This window comes from Rhinolophus sinicus, chromosome 3 (assembly GCF_057876585.1).
Source record: "Rhinolophus sinicus isolate RSI-liver-muscle chromosome 3, RSI-T2T, whole genome shotgun sequence".
NCBI lineage: Eukaryota > Metazoa > Chordata > Mammalia > Chiroptera > Rhinolophidae > Rhinolophus > Rhinolophus sinicus.
In genome coordinates, this window is record NC_142503.1 from 199,924,523 (window position 1) to 199,937,294 (window position 12,772).

A 12,772-nucleotide genomic window follows, 5' to 3' on the forward strand; every position below is an offset into this window, starting at 1 on the left:
TGTGATTCTGTTTATATAAAATTCAGAAGCTGGCAAAAAAAACTATCAGGGTGCATACCTACATGATAAATCTAAGAAAAGCAAGGAAATAACCATAAGCGTTAGGGTAGTAGTTACTTACAGAGGGAGGACAGGGTTTGGGATGAGAGCGCAGCATCCATCCTTTTGGGGGTTACAGCAGTAACCTTGGTCTGGATGGCAGTTGAACTAGAGTTTGTGTAATAACCTTATGAAACTGTACATACATATTTCCTATGTGTTTCTGTATATACAAGGTCTGACGATTAAGTTCACGAATTTGTTGCAACGATGTTGGCTAACCTTTTTTGATATCAGAGGGATTATTCGTTATGAATTTGCACCAACTAGACAAACAATTAACCAAGTTTACTATTTGGAAGTGCTGAAACGGCTGCATGAAAAAGTTAGACAACCTGAACTTTTCGCCAACAATTCATGGCTCTTACATCATGACAGTGCATCAGCTCACACGGCACTGTCTGTGAGGGAGTTTTTAGCCAGTAAACAAATACAGTGGTACTACCTCAGTTTTCAAATGTAATCCGTTCTGGAAGACCATTCGAGTTCTGAAATGTTCGAAAACTGAGGCACAATTTCCCCATAGAAAGTAATGCAAAATGGATTAATCCATTCCAGACCTTTAAAATCAACACCTAAAACTACAAATTTAGCATGAATTTTACTATCTAATGATACCATAGATCCATAAAATTTACAGTGTTCATAAACCGAAATGTTCATCAACGGAGACTTTCGAAAACCGAGGTACTACTGTAACTGTATTGGAAGACCCTCCCTACTCACCTGATCTAGCCCCCGATAACTCCTTTTTTTTACCTGAAGATAAAGGAAATATTGAAAGGAAGACATTTTGATGACATTCATGGCAATAAGGGGTAATACAATGACAGCTCTGATGGCCATTCCAGAAAAAGAGTTCCAAAATTGGTTTGAAGGGTGGATTAGGTGCTGGTGTCAGTGCTTAGCTTCCCAAGGGGAGTACTTCGAAGGTAACCGTAGTGATATTCAGCAGTGAGGTATGTAGTACTTCTTTTTAGGATGAGTTTACGAACTTGTCTGACCTCGTATGTAATACTTCACGATAAAAGTGATTTTAAAATAAAAATGCTCTGAATATATTCAGACTTTGTAATTTATGTCCAACTCAAAAATGTGGAAAATTCAAAGCACATGTTTATATAGAGTGGTTAAAAATGTTTTATCTTAAACTTCTTACTTGATCATTTTTTTCGAAATTTACATTTTTTGAGGTTCTGGTCAAGATGGTGGAGTTGGTAAATGCTGTGTGAGCTTGCCTTTTCCCACAGCCACCTCAAAATTGCAAATAAACTATAGCACAACCATCACTGAAAATTGCCTGGAGTCTAGATGAACAAAGTCCAGTAACTAAGGACATACAGAAGAAGCCATGTGGAGACTGGTAGGAGGGGCAGAAACAAGAAACAGGCTGGTCCCACAGTCACGTGTGGCTGTTGAAAATTGGGAGGGTTATCTCAGCTGCACAGGTACCCCCTGAGGACCATGGGGTCCCAGCCCCACACTAGGCTTCCCAGCCCAGAGTACCAGTGCTGGGAAGAGAAGCCCACACAACATATGGCTGTGAAAACCAGCAGTCATTCTGTGAATCTGGGTGAGATGGAACGCTGCTGGAAACCCAAGTGTCCTCATAAAGGGCCCATGCACAGACTCACTCACTGGCAGGCACTTACCCTGGGCTCCAGTGGAGGGACAGCAGCTTGGGAGGCACCAGAGACATACATGGAGAAACTGACTTTTGTGGCTTCAGGACGAGGGCTGAAGGGACAGCTGCCATTGTCCCTGGGTTGAACCCTCCCCCTGCATGGCCAGGTCAAGTCTGCATCAGGTTGGTGAGTTCCACTTGCTCCACCCCGGTGACTCCCTGAGACCGAGCTCCACCCAACTGGTACCCGCCAGGGGCTCTTTCGGCAACAGACAGCCAGCCTTGACCCGCGCTGCAGTCTTTCTTGAAACACCTCAAAGATCCTCAGGCCCCAGGCAGGTTGTCACCGGCCTCAGTTTGTCCTGTGCCTTTTGTAGAGAGCTTTCCGAGGCCAGGTACTGGAGGCAGCCAGCCTCCGTTCACAGCGTGGCCTTTCCCAAATGCCTCCAGGTCCAGCATGGGCAGCTACTAACCTTGGATTGCTTTGTAACTCTTACCAGATAGTCCTGGCCTGGTCACAGGCAGCAGCTGACCTTGGCCTGCACCAGAAACCCTCCCAAGGGGCTCCAGAACCAGCACACCTGGTAGCCAGCTTCAGACCACAACAGAGCACCACCTGATACCCATAGTGGCCCCCTAGAGGCCCCCTCAGGCACCAGAGTTTGTTAGGCTGAATCCTGCTTCATGGAGTCGGCCACCACACAGCAGCTCGTATGCTATAGTTATGACCAGTCCTTACAGCCAGTCAGCCTGAGGGTCAATCACACCCGCCAATGTGCCAACAACAATAAAGGCTCAACTACAACAGGAGGGCAAACAGCCCTCACAAGGGACACCTGGAACACCCAGCTCAGGTGACCAGGGAGACTGCACTGCAGGGCCCCAAAGGACACCTAATACATAAGGCCACTCTCCCAAGACTGGGATGCATAGCAGATCTACCTCTTACATAGAAATGAAGCACAGGGAGGCAGCCAAAATGAAGAGACAAAGAAATGTGTCCCAAATGAAAGATCAGAACAGAGGTCCAGCAAAAGAACAAAACAAAATGGAGACAAGCAATCTACCAGATGCAGAGTTCAAAACATGTCTATAAGGATGCTCAAGGAACTCAGAACTTCAACAAAGAGATAGGAAACATAAAAATGGAGATAGAAAACGAACCAGTCAGGAATGAATACAATAACTGAAATGAAGAATATGCTAGAGGTAATCACAGTAGATTAGATGAAGCAGAGGATCACGTCAGCAATTTAAAAGATAAGGTAGTAGAAAACACCTAATCAGAACAGCAAAAAGGAAAAAGAATGCCATAAAAGGAGAGTTTAAGTGGCCTCTGGGACAACATCAAGCGTACCAATATTCACATATAGGGGTACCAGAAGGAGAAGAGAGAACAAGGAATTGAAAACCTATTTGAAGAAATAATGATGGAAAATTTCCCTAACCTGGTTAAGGAAATAGATTTACACGCCCTGGAAGCACAGAGAGTCCCAAACAAGATGAACCCAAAGAGGCCCACACTAAGGTACATGGTAATTAAAGTGACAGAGGTTAAAGACAAAAAGAATTTTAAAAGCAGCAAGAGAAAGGCAGTTACTTACAAGGGAAATCCCATAAGACTGTGAGCTGGTTTCTCAACAGAAACTTTGCAGGAAATATTCAAGGTGATGAAAAGCAAGGATGTGCAACCAAAACTACCCAGGAAGGCTGTCATTTAAAAATCAAAGGACAGATACAACACATAACATGCTACTACACAATGAATGGGTTAACAGTGAGATCGGGAAAGAAATTAAAAGATACCTTGAGACAAATGAAAATGACAACACAATGACCCAAAATCTATGGACACAATGAAAGCAGTCCTAAGAGGGAAATTCATAGCAATACAGTCCTACTTCAAGAAACAAGAAAAATCTTATACAATCTAATCTTACACCTAAAGGAACTAGAAAAATAAAAACAACAGTAAACAAAGCCCAAAGTGAGTAGAAGGAAGGAAATAAAGATCAGAGCGGAAATAAATAAGATAGAGTCTAAAAAAAACATACAAAAATCAATGAAACCAAGAGCTGGTTCTTTGAAAAGGTAAACAAAACTGGTAAACCTTTAACCAGACTCATCAAGGAAAAAGAGAGGACCCAAATAAATAAAATCAGAGGTGAAAGAGGAAAAGTGACAGCTGACACCACAGAAATACAGAATTATAAGAAAATACTATGAATAATTGTATGCCAATAAGTTGGGCAATCTGGAAGAAATGGATAAATTCTGAGAAACATACACTCTCCTAAGACTGGATCAAGAAGAAACAGAAAATCTGATTAGACCAATTACTATTAAAGAAATCGAATCATTCCAGACATACAGAAGCTGAGGGAATTTTCTAATACACGGCCTGCACTACAAGAAATACTAAAGGAGGCTATTCGACCACCATCAACAGGGACAATTTGTGGCAACCAAAACATAAAAAGGGGGAGAGTAAAGGCCTGAACCAGAATATGGGACTGAAGAAAGTAAGCGTGCTGAAGAAAATGGAATACTCTAAATATCAAACTTTCTTTTACATAATCTTAAGGGTAGCCACTCAAAAAAAATCCAGAATTGAAATATATACTGTAATAAAAGAAGAAACAGAGGGAAACATCATAGAATACCACCACACAGAAACAATAGACAACAACAAAAAGTCAAAGAAACAATGGAGACACAACATTACCAGAAAACTAAAGATAGAATGACAGGAAATCCTCACATATCAATAATCACCCTAAATGTAAATGGACTGAAGTCACCAATAAAAAGGCAGAGAGTAGCAGATTGGTTCAAAAACTAAACCCAACCATGTGCTGTCTCCAAGAGACACATCTCAGCTACAAGGACAAACATAGACTCAAAGTGAAAGGGTGGAAATTGACACTCCAAGCAAATGGTACCCAGAGAAAATCAGGTGTAGCCATAATGATACCAGATGAAACAGACTTCAAGGTGAAAAAGGTAACAAAAGACAAAGATGGACATTTCATAGTGGTAAAGGGGACTATACAACAAGAAGACATAACAGTCATCAGTATTTATGCCACCAATCAGGGAGCACCGAAATATACCAAGCAGCTACTAACAGAACTAAAGGGAGAAATTGACCAAAACACAATTATACTAGGGGACTTAAATACATCATTGACAGCTATGGATAGATCATCCAAGCAGAAAATAAATAACGAAATAGCAGCCCTAAATGACACATTAGATGAAATGGACATAATTGACATATATAGAGCACTTCATCCTAAAATATCAGACTATACATTCTTTTCTAGTGTACACGGAACATTCTCAAGTATAGACCATATATTGGGACATAAAATCAGCCTCAGCAAATTTAAGAAGATTGAAATCATACCAAGCATATTCTCTGATCACAAGGCTTTGAAATTGGATATCAACTGCAAAAAGAAAGCAGGAAAAAACACAAATACATGGAGATTAAACAACATACTTTTAAAGAACGACCGGGTCAAAGAAGAAATTAGAGGAGAGATCAAAAGATATAGAAACAAATGACAATGAAAATACATCCTACCAAAATTTTTGGGATGCAGCGAAAGCAGCTTTAAGAGGGAAATTTATATCATTACAGGCCTATCTCAAGAAACAAGAAAAATCGCAAATAAATAACCTCATGTTACACCTTAAAGAACTAGAAAAAGAAGAACAAGTGAAACCCAAGATCAGCAGAAGAAAGGAAATAACAAAAATCAGAGCAGAACTAAATGAAATAGAGACCAAAAGACAATAGAAAAAATTAATGTGACAAAGAGCTGGTTCTTTGAAAAGATTAACAAAATTGACAAACCCTTGGCTAGACTCACTAAGATAAAAAGAGAGAAGACACTAATTAACCAAATCAGAAATGAAAAAGGGGAAGTTATCACGGACACCACAGAAATACAAAGGATCATCCAAGAATACTATGAAGGACTATATGCCACCAAATTCAGTAACCTAGAAGAAATGGACAAGTTCTTAGAAACATATAGCCTTCCAAGGCTGAACCATGAAGAACTGGAAAATCTAAACAGACCGATCACCAGTAATGAAATTGAATCAGTCATCCAAAACCTTCCAAAAAGCAAGAATCTGGGACCAGATGGCTTCGCTAGTGAATTCTATCAAACCTTCAAAGAGGATCTAATACCAATCCTGCTCAAACTCTTCCAAAAAATTGAAAAAGCGACAGTACTCCCTAACTCATTTTATGAGGCCAACATTACCCTGATACCAGAACCTGGTAAGGACAACACCAAAAAAGAAAACTACAGACCAGTATCTCTGATGAATACAGATGCAAAAATCCTAAACAAAATTCTAGCAAATCGAATACAACATTGCATTAAAAAGATTATTCATCATGACCATGTGGGGTTCATCCCCGGGGCACAAGGATGGTTCAACATCCACAAATCCATCAATGTGATAGATACATCACATAAACAAAATAAAGGACAAAAATCATATGATTATATCAATTGATGCAGAAAAAGCATTTGACAAGATACAACATCCATTTATGATTAAAACACTTAGTAAAATAGGTATAGAAGGAAAATAACATAATAAAGGCCATATATGACAAGCCCTCAGCTAATCTCATAATTAATGGTGAAAAACTGAAGCCCTTTGCTCTACGTTCGGGAATACAACAGGGCTGTCCCCTATCACCTCTGCTTTTCAACATAGTGTTGAAAGTCCTTGCCAGAGCAATGAGGCAAGAGAAAGAAATAAAAGGCATCCAAATTGGGAATGAAGAAGTTAAATTATCACTCTTTGCAGATGACATGATGCTATATATAGAAAACCTTAAAGACTCCACCAAAAAGCTATTAGAAACAATCAACGAATACAGTAAAGTTGCTGGCTACAAAATCAACATACAAAAGTCCATTGCATTTCTATATACTAACAATGAAATCTCAGAAAAAGAAATACAAAAAACAATTCCTTTTGCAATTGCAGCAAAAAGAATAAAATACCTAGGAATAAACTTAACCAAGGATGTGAAAGACCTATATGCTGAAAACTATAAGACATTTTTGAAAGAAATTGAAGAAGACACAAATAAATGGAAAGACATTCCGTGCTCATGGATTGGAAGAATCAACATAGTTAAAGTGGCCATATTACCCAAAGCAGTATACAGATTTAATGCAATCCCCATCAAAATCCCAATGGCATTTTTTAAAGAAATAGAACAAAAAATCATCAGATTGGTTTGGAACCGCAAAAGACCCCAAATAGCCAAAGCAATCTTAAGAAAAAAGAACAATACTGGAGGTATCATTCCCTGACTTTAGCTTGTACTACAGGGCTACAATAATCAAAACAGCATGGTATTGGCCGAAAAACAGACACATAGACCAATGGAATAGAATTGAGAACCCAGAAATAAAACCACATAAATATGGACAGATAGTTTTTGACAAAGAAGCTAAAAACATTCAATGGAGGAAAGACAACCTCTTCAATAAATGGTGCTGGGAGAATTGGATAGCCACGTGCAAAAGAATGAAACTGGACTGTTATCTGTCACCATGTACCAAAGTTAATTCAAAATGGATCAAAGACTTAAGCATAAGACCTGAAACAATAAACTGCATAGAAGAAAACATAGGTACTAAACTTATGGACCTTGGGTTCAAAGAGCATTTTATGAATTTGACTCCAAAGGCAATGGAAGTAAAAGCTAAAATAAACAAATGGAACTATATGAAACTTAAAAGCTTCTGCACAGCAAAAGAAACCATCGACAAAATAAAGAGGCAACCAACTGAATGGGAGAAGATTTTTGCAAACAGTGCCTCCGATAAGGGGCTAATATCCAAAATATACAAGGAACTCATGAAACTCAACAACTAATAAACAAACAACCCAATTGAAAAATGGGCAGAGGACTTGAAGAGACATTTCTCCAAAGAGGACATACAAATGGCAAATAGACATATGAAAAAATGCTCAGTATCACTAATCATCAGAGAAATGCAAATAAAGACCACAATGAGATATCACCTCACCCCAGTCAGAATGGCTATCATCAAGACAAATAGTAAGTGTTGGAGAGGCTGTGGAAAAAAAGGAACCCTCATACACTGTTGGTGGGAATGCAGACTGGTGCAGCTGTTATAGAAGGCAGTGTGGAGGTTCCTCAAAAAATTACGAATAGAATTAACATATGACCCAGCAATCCCTCTCCTGGGTATCTACCCAAAAAATCTGAAAACACTTATCTATAAAGACACGTGTGCTCCAATGTTCATTGCAGCTTTGTTTACGGTGGCCAAGACATGGAAACAACCAAAATGTCCTTTGATAGATGAATGGATAAAGAAGTTGTGGTATATATACACAATGGAATACTATTCGGCGGTAAGAAAAGATGATATAGGAACATTTGTGACAACATGGATGGGTCTTGAGAGTCTGATGCTAAGCAAAATAAGTCAGACAGAAAAAGCAGAGAACCATATGATTTTACTGATATGTAGTATATAAACCAAAAACAACAAAAGAACAAGACAAACAAATGAGAAACAAAAACTCATAGACACAGACAATAGTTTAGTGGGTACCAGAGCATAAGGCTGGTGGGGGGTGGGAGATGAGGGTAAGGGGGATCAAATATATGGTGATGGAAGGAGAACTGACTCTGGGTGGTGAACACACAATGGGATTTATAGATGATGTAATACAGAATTGTACATCTGAAAACTATGTAATTTTACTAACAATTGTCACCGCATGTAAATTAAAAAAAAGAAAAAAAAGAAATCGAATCAGTAGTCAAAAAATTCCCCCCAAAAAAAACAAAAAGTCCTAAACCAGATGGTTTCACAGGTGAATTTTACCAAACATTTGAAGAATTAACACTTATCCTTCTCAAACTATTCCAAAAAATTGAAGAAGAGGGAAGGTTCTGAAGCTCATTTTATAAGGCCACTATTACCCCTGATTCCAAAACCCAAAACATTAAAAAAAATATGTATATATAGGCCAATATCCCAAATGAACATAGGTGCCGAAATCCTCAACAAAATACTAGCAAACCACATTCAGCAATACATTAAAAAGATTATACACAGTCAAGTGGGGTTTATTCCTGGAATGGAAGGGTTCAATATCCACAAATCAATTAATGTGATTCACTACATAGTCAAAATGAAGGATAAAAGTCATATCCTATCAATAGATGCAGAAAAAGCATTTGACAAAATACAGTATCCATTTATGATAAAAACTATCAGCAAAGTGGGAATAGAGGGAACATACCTCAACATAATAAAGGTCATACATGACAAACCCACGACTAATATCATACTCAATGGGGAAAAGCTATAAGTGTTCTCCTTAAGATCAAGAACAAGACAAGGATGCCCACTTTCAGCATATTTTTCAACATAGTATTGGAAGTCCTAGCCATAGCAATCAGACAAGAAAAAAAAGGCATGCAAATTGCAAAGGAAGAAGTAAAACTGTCATTATTTTCAGGTGACATCATACTATACAGATAGAACCCTAAAGATTCCACCAAAAAACTGTTAAAACTGATAAATGAATTCGGTAAATTGGCAGGATACAAAATTAATATTCAGAAATCAGTTGCATGTTTATACACCAATAACAAACTATCCGAAAGAGAAATTAAGAAAACAGTCCCATTTCCAATTGCATCAAAAAAAATACCTAGGAATAAATTTAACCAAGGAGATTAAAAAAACAACAACAACAACAAAAAACCCTGTACTTGGAAAATTATAAGACATTGAAGAAAGAAATTGAAGAAGCTATAAATAAATGGAAGTATATACTGTGCTCACGGATAGAAAGAATTAACATAGTTAAAATGTCCAAACTACTCAAAGCAGAAAAAGCATTTGACATAGATTCAATGTAATTCCTATCAAAACACCAATGGCATTTTTCACAGAACTAAAACAAATAATCTTAAAATTTATATGGAACCACAAAAAACCCAAATAGCCACAGCAATCTTGAAAAAGAAAATAAAGTTGGCGGTATTATGCTACCTGACATTAAACTATACTACAAGGAATAGACGTTTCTCCAAAGAGGACATACACATGGCCAATATACATATGAAAAGATGCTCAATGTCACTAATCATCAGAGAAATGCACATTAAAGCCACAATGAGATATCACTTCACACCTATCAGAATGGCTATCATCAATAAATCAACCAATAATAAGTGTTGGCGAGGATGTGGAGAAAAGGGAACCCTCATGAACTGCTGGTGGGATTGCAAATTGGTGCAGCCACTATGGAAAACAGTATGGAGGTTCCTCAAAATATTAAAAATAGAACTACCTTATGACCCAGCAATTCCACTTCTGGGTATTTACCTGAAGAAATCTAAAACACTAATTCGAAAAGATATATGCAACCCCATGTTCATTGCAGCATTGTTTACAGTGGCCCAGATGTGGAGGCAGCCTAAGTGCCCATCAATAGATAATGGATAAAGAAGAGTGTACATATGTACAATGGAATATTACTCAGCCATAAAAAAGAGTGTAATCTTACCATGTGTGACAACATGGATGGATCTGGAGGGTATTATGCTGAGTGAAGTAAGCCACACAGAGAAAGACAAATGCCATATGATTTCTCTTTTATGTGGAATCTAGAGAACAAAATAAATGAACAAACAAAACACAAACAGGCTTATAGATATAGAGAATATACTGATGGTTGCCAGGTGGGAAGAGTTTTGGGGGGCAGGGTGAAAAAGGTGAAGGGATTAAGAAGTATAAATTGGCAGTTACAGAATAGTCACAGGGATGTAAAGTACAGCATAGGGAACATAGTCAATATTGTAATAACTGTGTGGTGCCAGGTGGGTACTAATCAGGATGGGGTGGCCGGTTAGCTCAGTTGGTTAGAGCGTGGTGCTAATAACACCAAGGTTGCTGGTTCGATCCCCACATGGGCCACTGTGAGCTGCGCCCTCTTTGAAAAAAAAAAAGTTAAATATCAAGACTAATCAGGGGGATCACTGCATAAATTCTATAAATGTCTAACTACACTGTACACCTGAAATTAATGTAAAATAATATTGAATATCAACTGTAATTGAAAAATACAATAAACCTACAATAGCAAAAAGTAAAGAAACTTACATTTTTGAGATTCAATTTTCAAAAGCTTTCCAAATTTTCCAGATGCGAGTTGACCCAGTATTATTCTTACTTCCTAGGTCAGGGACTCCGCTACATTATTTGAAGAAGGATAAGGTTGACACTGCCTCCTCGCTGCTTTCTTTATTGAAGTCTCCTCCTTGATCAAGCTTAGTTGTATCTTACAGCGTGACACATAGGTATGTCACTAGAAATTTTGTAATAGATTTCTTTCTTTTGCCGTTATTTCACTTTGCATAAAAATAAAATAATTAAATTCAAAAACGTCCTGAACTTACTCATTGTTGACCTTAGCAGTTTTATCTCTGACAGATGTATTTCAGTATCTTCTGCATACGTGGCATTGTATTTTGGTGTGTGTCTGATCTCATTTTTATTTTTTTTGAAACCAGCATTAAACTTTGAGTATAATGGACATTATTATTCTGTACAATGACCCAGTAATGATTCATGGGTTTGAAAACTAGGGGTAATGGCATGCACCTCCTTGGGCCGACCCTCTGCAAACTCTGAGGCCAACCCTTCCCTAGAAGGATGCCCATGGCTGAGGGTGGAGGCCTGCCCAGGCTGAGCAGGGCATCTATTCACATCTTAAACTGTTTGCTCCTTACCTGTCTTTCTCTAGGAGTTCGAAAAGAAAATACTGTGTTTTAATCTCTAATTTGTGATTGAATGGCATTTTATATTTGAAATTAAGAACTCTTTAATATGTTAGAACATTAAAATGAATATAAAATGGGTTTGAAATGTTTACATCCAGAGTGAAATTTACTGCATAACTATTTTTGATAACTTCATGAGTATCAGTAAAACCCTGCTATTTAAATTTTCATTCATAATCACGGTACCATTCAGTTTTCCCCAATAGTCTCATTTTTTCAGTTTGTTTGAAAGAGGCTCCAAACAATTGCAGTTAGCTGATATGTCATTTAAGTCTCTTAATCAGTCGATCGCTCCTCCCTATCCCTTTTCCCCTTGCATTTTCTTTCTCGAAAGTCCAGGCAATTGTTCTGAAGTCAGAGGTTTGCCCGTTTTGACTTGTGCCCTTTCCATTGGACATGTTCTGTTCCCTGTGAAATGGTAGTAGATCTAGTGGTCTGGTCCCATTCCGGCTCCGCTCTGTGTGCCCCCAGCAGGAAGCACACTGGTGCTCGTGGCGTCAGGGCCGGTGGTGCTCGGTGCCTGGGCTCACCATCATTCGAGGCTGCCAAGTGATGCTGTTATGAACTGTTCCTTTACTCTGCTGGGATGAACTGAGATACTTCTGCAGAGAGAAACTGCCCCACATTATTTGATTGTCCTAAGGGACAGTGCACATAGGAGAGGCAGCACAAATGCCTCATTCTTTCTCGTCATCCGTTCTGTTCCATAGCCATTCCGTAAGTGACCGGTGATTATTTTAAGGATCATTATCAACTTAAGCATGTAAACATATTTGATATGTTTTAATTCGTTGCAGTTATTACTATGATATAGCACATGCTAAAATTGTGCCACTTTTGGCCAGTGGAGCCTCTGAGGCCCCCTTCGTCCTTTGAAGTGATCCCCCGTCTTCCTTCCCTTGCTTTCTGGTGTGTCTCACATTCATGATGTCTCCCATTCATGTACTTTGTTTGCACCAAACCTGGCATTGGCTAGTTCTCTTAAGCAGCTTGGATTCCCTTTTGTAGAAATTATCTTGAGACCACAGTCTGGGCACTAGGGGAGCTTGTCGCACAGGGCTGGTTATTGTTCCCAGGCTTTCTTGGTGGACAGCCTGGAAATACACCTTTTAAGTGCAAATACATCCTAGAGTTCATACTGATGTTTTTATTTCAAATTTAGGATCATA

At 38.6% G+C, this 12,772-nt stretch overlaps 1 protein-coding gene across 3 annotated transcripts in view; it reads left to right on the forward strand.

Annotated features, from left to right (window-relative positions):
* Positions 1–12,772, forward strand: part of TRAF3 (TNF receptor associated factor 3) — a 105,387-nt gene that overhangs the window by 49,399 nt on the left and 43,216 nt on the right. Inside the window, exon 2 of one of the 3 annotated variants that reach the window (XM_074326891.2) lies at positions 11,001–11,120. The exons of the other annotated variants lie outside the window; for them this stretch is intronic. The gene's annotated coding sequence lies outside the window, so the exon portion shown is untranslated. The remainder of the gene's footprint in view (positions 1–11,000; positions 11,121–12,772) is intronic. 3 annotated transcript variants of the gene reach the window in all.